The sequence below is a fragment of the Fistularia commersonii genome, chromosome 4, assembly GCF_037954325.1.
Source record: "Fistularia commersonii isolate RoL2024-O1a breed Wild chromosome 4, RoL_Fcom_v1.0, whole genome shotgun sequence".
Lineage (NCBI taxonomy): Eukaryota > Metazoa > Chordata > Actinopteri > Syngnathiformes > Fistulariidae > Fistularia > Fistularia commersonii.
This window is the reverse complement of record NC_141287.1, coordinates 21,812,594-21,824,988: the sequence shown is the minus strand read 5'-3', so window position 1 is coordinate 21,824,988 and position 12,395 is coordinate 21,812,594.

Below are 12,395 nucleotides of genomic sequence, written 5' to 3'. Positions count from 1 at the left end.
GGCCTGGCAACCGAATAAGGCATTAGCTTGTGAAGTGCACCTTATCTCCGCTGGGGAGCGGCGTGCAGGGCTGCTGGCAGATGTAAACAGACGTAATGGGATGATTTCATGTAGCCTCACATGTAAATGCGCCACCTTGACGAGTGGAGAGCCGGGCTGCGCTGACGGGGCCGCTAATTAGATGGAATCAAGCTACTCTACAAAGAGGCCCCTTCTCCTTTGAACGGAGGCCTTCGTGACGCCGTCACACCGGCCGCCGTGGAGGATCCACTTGGCGTTTGAAGGGGAAAATCAACATATTGTTTTCAACAGGTGGTGAAAAACAAACCGATAGCTCTGGCTCGCTAAAAATACACCCGCGCTGTCAATTTCATGATGAAGTTTGGCCGCGGCGCCCAGCAGAGGCGCAGAGATGGCGCCTCTCGCCGGCCCAGCTGTGATTTCAGGTCCGACCCTCCGGCGGCTGCAGAGATGCTGCTTCTTGTAACGTCAGGACGGAGGAACCGGCTTGAAGTGTGTGCAGGAGCCGTGCGAAGAGCCCGGATGCTTTCATCGGCCGATAAGCAAAAATGTTGTTGTATAGCGACGCTAAATATGTTGCATGTCCGTTTGGTTTGAAACTGCTATGCGCTGAGATCATAGTGCCGTATCCGTGGACGTCACTATTAAAAGAAGCACTTTTAATATACGAACTGAATTTCCATAGTTTAGCTGATGTGTCTAATGTTTTTCGTCAACAACTGTGACGTGTTTCTCGTGTTTCGTAATCATAAAACGACTGTGAAGAGACATGAAGTGAGGCGGGCAGTGACGGTGCCTCGTGTTAGGGGGCGCTGTTGATCCCAGGATCCTTCTTACTAATCAGCTCCAGAATAATACAATTAGCAAAATGTAAATCTCCCGGGCAGCTTCTCAACTTTCTGGACCAGAAGGATCTCATTCAAACTGTTCCTGAGGCGACAAAGTTTCTCCGGCCGCTGGTCACCGTTCCAGCTACCACGGCATCGGCAGAGCGCTCGTTCTGAGCACCGAAAAGACTCAAAACACACAGTCGGAACAGGAAGGATCGAGGAAGACTGTTTTCACCGGCAGTGATTTCCATTGAGACGGAGAGACTTTTAAAAGTGAAGAAAGAAATGAAAGACTTCTACAAGCAAGTTATCCATGCTTCTCTTCAGAAGGAGCGGCGCTTGGACTTCATTTACAAGTAACGGTAAGAGATAACATTTTTTTACAAGTCGTTTTTTTTCAATGCTACAATTTGTAAATGTAAAGAATGCTGACATGATATTTTAAACAAAACACGTCAACTGCTGCCAGTAAAATGGTGAATAAGCCACTCTGCAGGTTCATATGTTTGTAAATCTGACTGTGATGACGTCAGTGCCTCAGCAGCCATGAACCTCAGCGCACGTCACTGCTACACATGTATGTTTTTGCAGTGGTTAGCGCTTCCACCTCGCAGCAAGAAGGTCCCTGGTTTGACCGGTAGGAGGTCCTGAGTGCAGGATGAGCGGCATCGCTAATGAATCAACGTCTTCCCATTTTCCTGCATATAACTGGAGGCTGACACCGAACTACTGAACTTGCCGGCAAAGACTCGCATCCCCACCTCAACAACTTCACGTCCCACTTAAAGCTCGCTGTCCTCGCAGCCATATTTAATTAATGAGTGTTTGGGTGGTCCCCGCTTCAGAACGGGATGCAATCTCTGTTGGCGGTAAACACCAATTTAACGGGCCCGACAGGCGTGGAAGGTCCGCCGCTGCCGGGACGGGTGGCATGTATAAGGGATAAACAAGGATGTGTCAGGCCACTGAAAAAATGGGGGAGAAGGAAAAAAGTGTCGGAGTAGGAAATGTATGCGATGGGAAAAGGCTAAGAGGGGTGACAATGTGCCGGCAGAGCTCTCGCAAGCCCCTCCGGATGCTTGCCGAAGCGTTCTGGAAGGCCAGCGCCTCCCCTTTTTACTTGCTCGGAATAGGATGGAGACATCTAGAAGCGAACACCAAGCAACATTAAGGGACTTGCTTGGCAGGTCCCGGAAAAACATACATAAATATACAGTGTAAAAACAAGGGATGACCGCCGACAGCCGAAGAATACTTTCAGCGGCGACGGTTTCATTTTCAAAATGAGGAATCTTGTTCTGTTTAATTAGGAGGTCCTTCATACGGAGAGTCCGAGGAGCAACACACATGCTCGCATTTCAATTTGAGCCGGAGCCCAGAAAGTTTGCGTCCTGAAAATGTTCTGCAGGCGCTTCATTAGTGCAAAACCGTCAGGGGTTGAGATAGAAGAGTGGTTTTTTGGGGGGGGGACGGGGGACAAGGCAGCAGCCCGGGATGAGATGCTGAGAGGTCAGTGGAGCAGATCGGAGCAGGAACTGACTCCCCGGGCAAGTCGGCATACCGGGGAAGTCTCAGAAGAGAAAAGGATCTCGCGCGGCAACCGAGTGCAGACTTCTTTTTACACCACATCCAGACGGATTAACGAAGTGTGGATTAAGTGGATCTTAAAAACAAAAGGCGTGCCCGACTTCACCGTCCATTGCTTTACAAAACTGCCGGCGAACTCTTATCTTGAACGCAAATAAGTGTCACAGACTAAGATGAAAATTAAAAACTAACCGCCGGGTGCGGTTGGGGTTTAACGGTTATTGGATTAAAGTAAACAAAGCCTGATAAAATGACTTGAAGACATTTATTATTTCGAGTGTTAATCCAGCGCGATGACACCCAAATCCAAACAGCAAAATGAGCTGCTGCCTTCCTTCTAATGAGATACCAACCAAATCCTCTTAGCCAAACTGATCGCCTGGCCGGCACTAATATGGACAAAGAAGTGCGGTTTTCTTAAATACAATTGGACGATTCCATCGGCGTATCGGTGTCTGGAACCTTCACCGGAAATCGACGCGACTAAATGTTAAAAGGTATGGAAAACTTCCTTTTTGGCTGTTTTCAATGACGCTCGCCGCCTTTGGACAGAAAAGTTCCATGAGATGGCCAACTTAAATTTGTATCCAGGAACTAGCCTCCTCCAGGGGAAACATTTAGCTTTGCGCCCCAGCAGTGCCACATGACCACAATACTACAGTACAACAGCCCTACAGTATGATAGTACTACACAAGTACAGTACTACAGTACTACAGGTGCCACAGTTGGGACTTGGACATGCACTTCATGTTCCACCTTCAAAAACAAACCACCAAAGAAGCAGAGGAAGGCGACAACATGGAGGTGGAAGGTGGACTATCAGATGGGCTGAGGTGTTTTATCTTCCCCCTGCACTGCTTCACCGTGTGAAGAACCCCGCTGGCCGTGAGTTGACCCCGGACCACTTTTGGCCAAAATGTTGATGGTCCTCTGTGGGCCTCGGTGGCGAAGCAGGCCAGGAGAGCTTGGACCTCGGCGTAGCTCTGTTTTCTCACTGGTTCAGTCCATTTCACTGTAAGAAAACAGCCAGCCGCTGACCAAGGTAGCTTTGAAAAATGGCGCTCCGCCATCCGCAACAAGTGGCTTATGAGCTCAGCCAATCACCGACCCGCTACGTCGTACTAGTTCTTATGCAGAAGTAAGAAAAACCCTGCCTCGGATGAGGAGCTAAAATGGTTCAAGGAATTGTTGCCCACGGTTCCCGGTTCCTCGGCTGGCTGAACGCGCAAACACTTGGCCGAGTCCCCGAAAAGGTTCTCGGAACTCCACGGAGCTCCTTCAGTAAAGCAGCCAACGTCGGACCGGCCCTTTCCCTCACAACTGTAAATCACCACAAATGCATTTTAATTTAAACTTCCGAAGCTTGCAACAGGCGATGGGATTTAAAAGACATACCAAGTCACGTGCAATCAATTTCTACCGAAGCGGTCGGGTACATCCTCGCAGTAAATGTCAAGAGACCCTTTACAATAGAGTCGGCGGGAGCGTGAAAGACTTCTTCTGAGGTGAAACACCTGAAACAGACGGATCTGGGCTCATTATTCACGACTTGCTTTTCTTTGCAAAAACAGGTTGGACTGATACGGATGTTACGGATGTCACCGCTGGAATATTTTCCCCCTATTTTAGTCAAATGAACAGATGCCATCTTGTAATTTGGCTCAATGGATTCATTTGATAAGTCACTTTTCAGTAAGCTTGTTTATATTTGCCAAATTCAAATCTCTTTGAATATCAACAAAATAAATGGAGTCATTATAAATCTTAACGTCTAAAAGGCAATCGGTGACAACCGGAGTTACTTGAGGTCAAAAAAAAAAAGATTTGGCTTTTCATGCGGCTGGAGAGTCCTTGTGCTATGATATTTGGTGGCCTTTAGAATAACAATAATTCATCCTTAATAATCCCTACATGTGGAAGTTGGTTCTCTGCTATGAACCCGTCCTGGATGAACCACGAGCGGTCGGCCGGCGTCCACCAGCGCCGGGGAGCGGCGAGGGCACATTTGGACCCATCAGGAGGAGCCGGGAAGCCAACCGGTATGTCCGAGTGTTGTTGGGCGAGACGCTGTCCCGAGCGAGGGGTCGTCCCCGTCTCAAGGAAGAACCAGGAAGCATCGGAAACACCAAACCGAGTCGCCTCTTGACGTGTCGGCACCTCGGACCCGACGGGGACGACGGGCGAGTCCATTGGGACTTTTATTGCGGACGACGCGTAAAAATCCCCCTTTCTACAGTGGAATGCAGTTGGAAAACAGTGGGATTACGGGAATCTAAAAGAAAATAAACCGGCATACACTTTCAGTCTGGTCTCTACTTACGAAGCGCTTTCACGGCCTACGCTTCACACTGGGTACGACATCTTGCCCGAGGCCTTGTCGGCCTTGTCGGGCTCCTACTGGGGGGAACCCGCTCCACCCACTGAGCCTCAGCCTTGCATTTCTTAACGGCCTGGTTAGCTAACAGTCAAAAATCGTGTCGCCTTGAACGCTACTTCAAGAAGAACTCAAATATTATTTTCACGCCGCAAGGTTCGATTCTGACGGCGGTTTCGGAAATATACATTTTCATCTTCGCGCGGTGCATCGCTTTTATATCAACGCTTGAAAACGAGCCGCTCCCTGCATCAACTGATTAGACCCGACTCATAACTTGGTCTCCGCGCTCTCGCAGCTCTCATAAATAAAGCTGCCAGCGGACAATTACGCGACACCGGGATCTCAGATCGTCAGGTGAGATACACAGAGATGTTGTCCATTAGAGGGTCGCCGGCAGAACAACAATACCGTGGACAAAAACTGAAATATAAGTAAAACTAAATATAATACGGAGCGATAATGACGGCGCGGCTCACAAGGTCAAACGCGGGGCTGAAAAAAACATCGACTCAGCCTCCCAAAGTCCAAGAGACCTTGGACACGTGGATGAAGCTCCGAGCTCTTTAAGACACGTTAGTCATCCCTTCAAAAAGGAGCCTTATGTGCTTTGAGTAAACGGTGAGAACAAGACGGTTCGTATAAAACGGCAACGCTTGTCTAAGTCAGCATCCGAAATATGTTAGCGTGGAATCTCAGCGTGCCGGTTTGATCTCTGACACGTCCCGAGCGCTCACACGAGCCATTATTTTGAGGTATAAACTCATTACTCGGAGACGCCGACACCTAATTTTGAGATAATACGTCATTACGTGAAGAAATGTTCCAGTTAGTTTAAAAACATATCGGTATTTGGAGACGGCGCGTAACTCAAACCCCCCGCCGGGGATCTTTTTTTCTCATCAACCTTTTGCAGAAATGGGCTCTCCGTAAGTGACAGTGAATAAAACCGGCCATAAAACGGAATCGATAACTTGACGGGCCGTTAAAAGCGCCGTTCTTTGTCCGCCGTGAGTTTGCGCCTCTTCAATCTCTTTCATGCGACGCACACACATTTAATTGAATTGATCGCGATCAATTCCTGTGCTGTTTTCCCTTCCCGTCCTCTTCACGTCTGCCGTCGCCCAAGACGGCTCTCGCATTGAAAAACACTAACTTCAGATTCGACCCGCGAGCTCCGCCGCTGAACTTAAGTAAACCAAAGACACGTTTTTTTCCGTGTCGCTGTCTGTTTTCATTTCCCCGGAGTGAACGCCGAGGACCGGCCGCCGCCATAAAAGCGCGCGTTACACGGCGGGATGTCGGCTTTGCGCGCTGAGCGGGTAAAAAAGACAGAACTTGGTTTCCTCTGCTTTCAATGCATTCAAAGGAGGGGGTGGAAAAAAAATGAAAGGTCGATTTACTATTTGACCCCTTCGGCGTTACAAACAATCTACGAGATCCGGGAACACGAAAAGGGGCGTCCGTGTTCGTCCGCAGACGCCCTCGCGGCGCCGAGAACCCGCGAAGGTCTGCGGCGGCTGAATGAAACGTACGAGTATAAATAACGGCGAGGGTGAGACGGATGGAGAGGAGAGGGAAGGGAGGAGGTGACGGCACCGGCATTCATTTTCCACCTTCATTCATATTCACATAGCGGGGCCATCGCTCTCAGATGTGTGATCTTAAACAGATTTGGTGGTGCTCGCCCCCATCAGCGTATTTTCTCCGTCATGTATCAAAGCTGTCGCCTATATGAATAAACCCCCCCCCCCGTCCCCCCGAAAGCCCACGTCACATCCCGTCTGAGTTAAAGCGATATATTCGGGACCGGATCGGGAGGGAGCGAGGGCGGCGGCGAGCGGCGGGACCCTGATGCTCGGCGCCGGGGATCGTGGCGGGAGACGACACCATATATCAGCGGGGACAGAGGCTGTCAGAGCGTGAATAGGTTTTGTCATGAATGAATAACTACCAGAAATGTGCGGCGAGGGGGAAGAGGAGAGCTTTACTCGCCTAAGCTCTTTCATCTCTCCTGATCCACACTTCAGGGTCTGAGGGGGGAAATAAAGGTGGGTCTTGAAATAAACAGATCCCACGGCGGGGGGGAAATTAGGGAGGAGAGCTTCCGCTCGAGTCCAGGAGACGAGAAAGCCTGCGACCGACGGGGGCGGCGCTCCGAACGGAGCTCGTGGCGTCCCGGGAAGCATCGTGGGTCCTTGTGCTAAGCTGATTCCCCATTAACGGGGAAGCCGTCGGAAAAATCGCGCGTCGCCGCGTTCTCGCTTATGCGGACGATGACGGAAAGTTTCACGGAATCCTCGGGAGAAGAGGAGGAAAATAACCGGGATGAAGGAGGGGGAGCGCAAAAAGATGGTAGCCCTTTCGCCCATCCTGTGAGGAGGTGGGTGAGACCGGGAAGGTGAAGGAGCGAGACGAAGGTGGGAGGAGGTGGAAGCGGCGTGCCGCGTCTTGCCGACCGCGCTGCGTTTGTGCTTTACCGGCGCCGGCCCAGAATGCCGCCTGCTGATTTCCCGTCTGCCTTGGCACCGCGTCCCGTGGAAGCTGGCGCCGATCCTCTTAAAGCCTCCTCGCCGCGGGCCGAGGGCCAAAGCTCCGCCCCTCGCTTCCACGCTCCCGCGACCTTTTGACCTTTTGACCTTTCCCTCTTGAAGCCGAGGGGACGGAGACACGGAGACGCACGGGCCGATGACCGAAACGGCGAGATCCGAGAACTACCGTTTACACTTCGTATCAACGAGCTGGAAGAGATGGACAGGAAACGGGTTTCCGCGCTCCGTACGGTCGATCCTCGAACGCCCGCCGGTCTTTGTCTTTCGCCGCTCCATCAGAGGAGCTTCACACCTGAGAGCCCATTACTCTCCGCTCTCCAGGCTACCCTTGACTCCGCCTGCCGCCGGTGATTTATGTATTTACAGGGACAGTGAACAATGAAAAACACTTATTAGGTGCCATGATCTTCAACGTTCACGAGAAAGGTTAAAGGAGGCTTTTAAACATGTGCTGCAGAACAGTTGTTAAGGGCACGCATGTGTGTGTGTGTGTGTGTGTGTGTGTTTGCCAGTCCCCAAAGGCTCAGTGGTTCTCCCTGACTAACTGTGTAATCGATCATAAAAAATGCTGAATAGCTGAGTCTGGACAAGAGTCGGGGAAGCAGAAAAATACAAGGGACATTGACTGAGTTAATGGTGGTCTGTCTGATGGCCTCTGTTATCCGTCTCCATGTTCATGTGGGAGAACCTGATGGAATGGAGATGCTTTGCAGGAAAAAAATGTCTTTTTACCAAGAATGATGACATTTCACACAGGATGCTTTCATCGGAACGTGCAACGTCTCGGACCGCATCGCCGGGGATGTTTTGATCATCACAGAACTGTTGATAAAGCCTGGGGTATGGTGATTATCAATACACACACACACACACACACACACACACACACACACACACACTACTGCGGATTCTGGAAAAGACGTAAATGTGCGGTTGCGTAAAAGCAGGGAAAGCGTTTGAATTTCAAAAAAACAAAACCAACTCTACACATTGGATTCAGGACAGGGTGCTTGTTAATGATAAGGAAATTACATTTTGCAGAGGTGACACAGAATTATTCTGTGAAAAACGAGAAAACTAAGAGGGAGGGTAAGATGAATTACCACATATGACAGAAGTGAACATTTCCTCGGGGTAACCGGAGGCTCGCTGAACTGTACAAACAAGCGCCGCCAGAAGGGAGAGGCGAGAAAATGCGTTTATCTTTGGGATTTTTCTCAGACCGAGTCGAACGCGAACGTAGGACGGCGTCGCCTTCTTTTCGTAAAGAATCCTCGAAACCGAAGCGGGTCGGGGCCTCCAGAATGGCGGCACCGCGTCCCGCTTTTAACTGCCGCTCGGAAGAAACGTTCCCTCATGGAGTCGTTAATTTTTGTAATTTCATGCGTTATCGCTTCGGACATGCTTTGGGAAAAAGAGAAAAAAAAATGTCCGGCGGCTCCAAACAATGCAGATGTGCAGCAGAGGTCAAGGATCTGTTCTCTTCTGGTTGTGATTCATGTCACGTGATGCTCATTCGCTATTCACGCCAGATGTTTTGGTTATTTCCAAGTGTGTGTTCAATCAGAAAGGCTGTCACCAAAGGTTTCTTTTCACTGAGACAGGCCACCTATGTGCAGATTTGGTCCCACTACAATGTCTTCCCACCCAATCCTCGATTGACCTTCCCCAGAAGACATCCTGGAGGTCATGGGTCCAGGAGGCGTCTGAACCGGCACTCCGAGCACCGAGATGGGACTGGACGGAGGACAACCTGGAGACTCCACACCGAAAGGCCTTCTGTCGGAATCAGACGTTGAAGCGCGAACCTTCATGTCAGCCTGGGCTTCCTTCTGGTTCTCCACTTTCCTCCAGCAGTCATAAAAACACCCAACATCGTCCGGACGTGTGAATGAGAAGTTAAATGTCTCCACTCTCGGCACTTCGACCCGTCCTGTGACCCCGAGTGCGGGATCAGCACCGACATGTCTGTGGAGCTTCTCAGTCATCCAGGTCTTGGTCAGTTCTTGTCCGAATCTTCTTGTCGTGGCAACCGGACTTGAATTTCTTCCCCCGAAGACGTTTCAGCCGTCGTCCCAGCGGCTTCTCCGCTTCCAATGACCTGTGCGGAGTTTCCCAATAGAAGCGCCAGGGTTTTGGGCGGGTCCAGTGCTTAAATGGAAGAGTCGATGTGCAGAGACTCGGTTTGAGGGGGTCGTGATGGTAACCAGGGTGGTGTTCTTTTGGGGACAAAGGAGTGAAACCTTCTGGAGGCTCAGGTAGACGTTACCAAGGGCTGCTTTTGGTAGGGAGATCTTTCCTGGTTGTTTGGAGGGTGCAGAAGGTCCCGGTCCGTCTTGGTGTTGATCCCGGTACGGCGTTGTACGTCCGTTAAAGGTCGTGTCCGAAGCGCCTCCTCTGTTCTGTTTTGACAAAAATGGCTTCTTTGACTGCTCTCTGGAGCCACCTGTCTGCTCTGGACAGAGACGGACATCGCTGTCTTCAAAACCCCCAAAACCTGGCAGATTTTTCAGAAACTCCTCGCAAGTCATTAGAGGTGAAGACGCCTCTGTGTTGGAACGTCTTCAAGTGAAGAAATTCAAGTCCAGTTGCCAAGACAAGAAGACAAGGAGAAGCCTGGACAAGGATGAGCAGTGTAGAGAATGAATGAATGAATGAATGAATGAATGAATGAATGAATGAATGAATGAATGAATCGCACACACACACACACACACACAAACACACACACACCATTTCCCAAGGAGGGCCTTCTTATATCTACACACAGCAGGTCAAGGAGATGGCAGAATGATGGGCGTTTGGATAAAACACATGTTCATTTCTGCTGCTTCCCAGAACAGGCTTCACCATTTGCTGGTTTTCTGTGCTTCTATTTCTGGCGAAAGCGGCTTCTCTCATTGGTCAGAGTAGTTGTGGGGTGAAAATACACCTGCTGGCGTTCTGATTACTAATTTTCATGCAAACAAAGAGCACAGTGAAATTCCCCTTAGATGTTGTTCTGACTGTGCCTACGGTGTGTGTGTGTGTGTGTGTGTGTGTGTGTGTGTGTTCTTCCTTAATCCACACACGATGGGGTTTGTATTGCAGAGGCTCATCCCTTCTGGTAGACCCCAGTTCGTATTTAATCTCCCAGGGAGTGTTTGCTTCCAGTAATTAGGACATTCATCACCCTAATGGGAACATCCTCCTACACTAAATAACCTCTCCTTTCTCCGAGCCGGCTCACGCTTCTGCCACACTGTTTTGTTCAGTGGGAAGGTGGCGTTCCCTCAAAAGCATCGTGCCAAGGAGGTTATACCTCGATACTCCTTCCCTCCAAAGTTTCAGCTGTTGTTGTTGTTCACACACTCGGGGCAGGATATAAAAGGAAATCAGGTCAGATACACAACAACGCGGAGCACGGAGCTCCAGATATAGTGCAGACGATGGCGAAACAAAGCCGTGGCGTCGTTTGATTAATTGCGAGCCCCAGGAATGATTTGCTCGCAGCTGATCGCGGGCGGAGAAGGCCGACGTGCGGAGGTGCCGGTCGGCCCGTCGCGGCCATCGGTAGGAAACACATCGTGTAGTCCGCCTTTTGTTCCTCCGGCCGAGCGTGGAGGTTCGTCACTGCTACCGACGGATCCAGGAGGCGCCTCCGCTGACCGACGCGAACCCCTCGTTCACCTCGTTCCCGGTTTCCTACTTCTCGGTGCTCGGGCCCGGATCCTGCACATCAGCTCACGCCCCTGTTTGTCTCCCGAGTCCCCGGACGAGAAGATCCTCCCCGGCTCCGCATGACCCCAACTACCTACGCCACGCCTTTGACACTTGGCCTAGTTTGTGCCAGAAGATCCCAGACATTGCTGACATCCTCCCAGTCCTGGACTCCCCCTGCGATGTTCGCTCCCTGTACAGGAAGCGCCTGGATAGATCTTGACTGCCGACGTCTTCCCGGTCCCTCCCCTCCCTGCGCTACTTCCCTCTCCCTGGAAAACACCTTTATGTCGTGTCGCCGCACACAAAAACAACGCTCTTGTCTGTGGAGGTTCTCAGTCATACAAGTCATGGGGAATTCTGGTCGAAAGGACTTTCAAAAACACCTTACCGGGATCGAAACCGATACCACACGTGGACCGGGACCTTCTGCACCCTCCAGACTACCAGGAAAGATTCACCAGCAGAAGCAGCTCCTGCTAACGTCCACATGAGACTCCATCCATGTGATCCAGCAGCTTTCACTCTTTTGTTTAGCTTTAGCTTTTCACATCCCGGTCCAGGTCATCCACAAAAGTTGCTCTTTTGTCCCCCGACGAACGACACCACCGTCAGCGCAACCAAACCCTTGCATACACCGAGTTTCTGTCCATCAACTCTTCCATTTACATAACGAGCCACCATAACCTGGACCCGCCCACAGCCCTGGCAGCTCTACTGGAAACTCCACTCAGCTCATTAGAAGCAAAGAAGCCTCAGGAATGAGGGCTGAAGCGTCTTCAAGGGAAGAAATTTGAGACCGAAAACAACGGTCATCTGAATTTGCCTTAAATATAGGTTAAATTACACGGATGAAAAATATAAAAAGGGTTGCATAACTCAGTCTTAAGCTTAGCGGGATTCCGACCAGACTCCAGGAGCTGCAGGGGTCTGCTTCTCTTCAACCGCTAATGGCCAAATTTCAATGACGCTGCTTCACTTCAGTAAATTTAGATTTCTACCGACCACTTGGCTGATTACAGTGTGCTGATGGCGCCCTACTTACATTTCGTTCATGCGGCTCACTTCATTATCCATGTAGCCGTGCAAGAAGTAGCGCAAGACTATATCGGCAGAGGAGGGTCTTCAAGCTGGAGTGCGACCGCGTCGCCGAACGAAAAAACCCAGTTCCTCGATGAAGGCGCCACCCGCGAAAAGTCTCGGTGTTGGTCGGCAGATATAAATGTTCATTGCAAACACCGGCGGGTGTGTGTTTACACTCCCGGGAGGCAGCGACTGAAACAACCCCGCTCCCAACGGCGGTTTCTCAGACGTCCGAGATCTTGAATCGT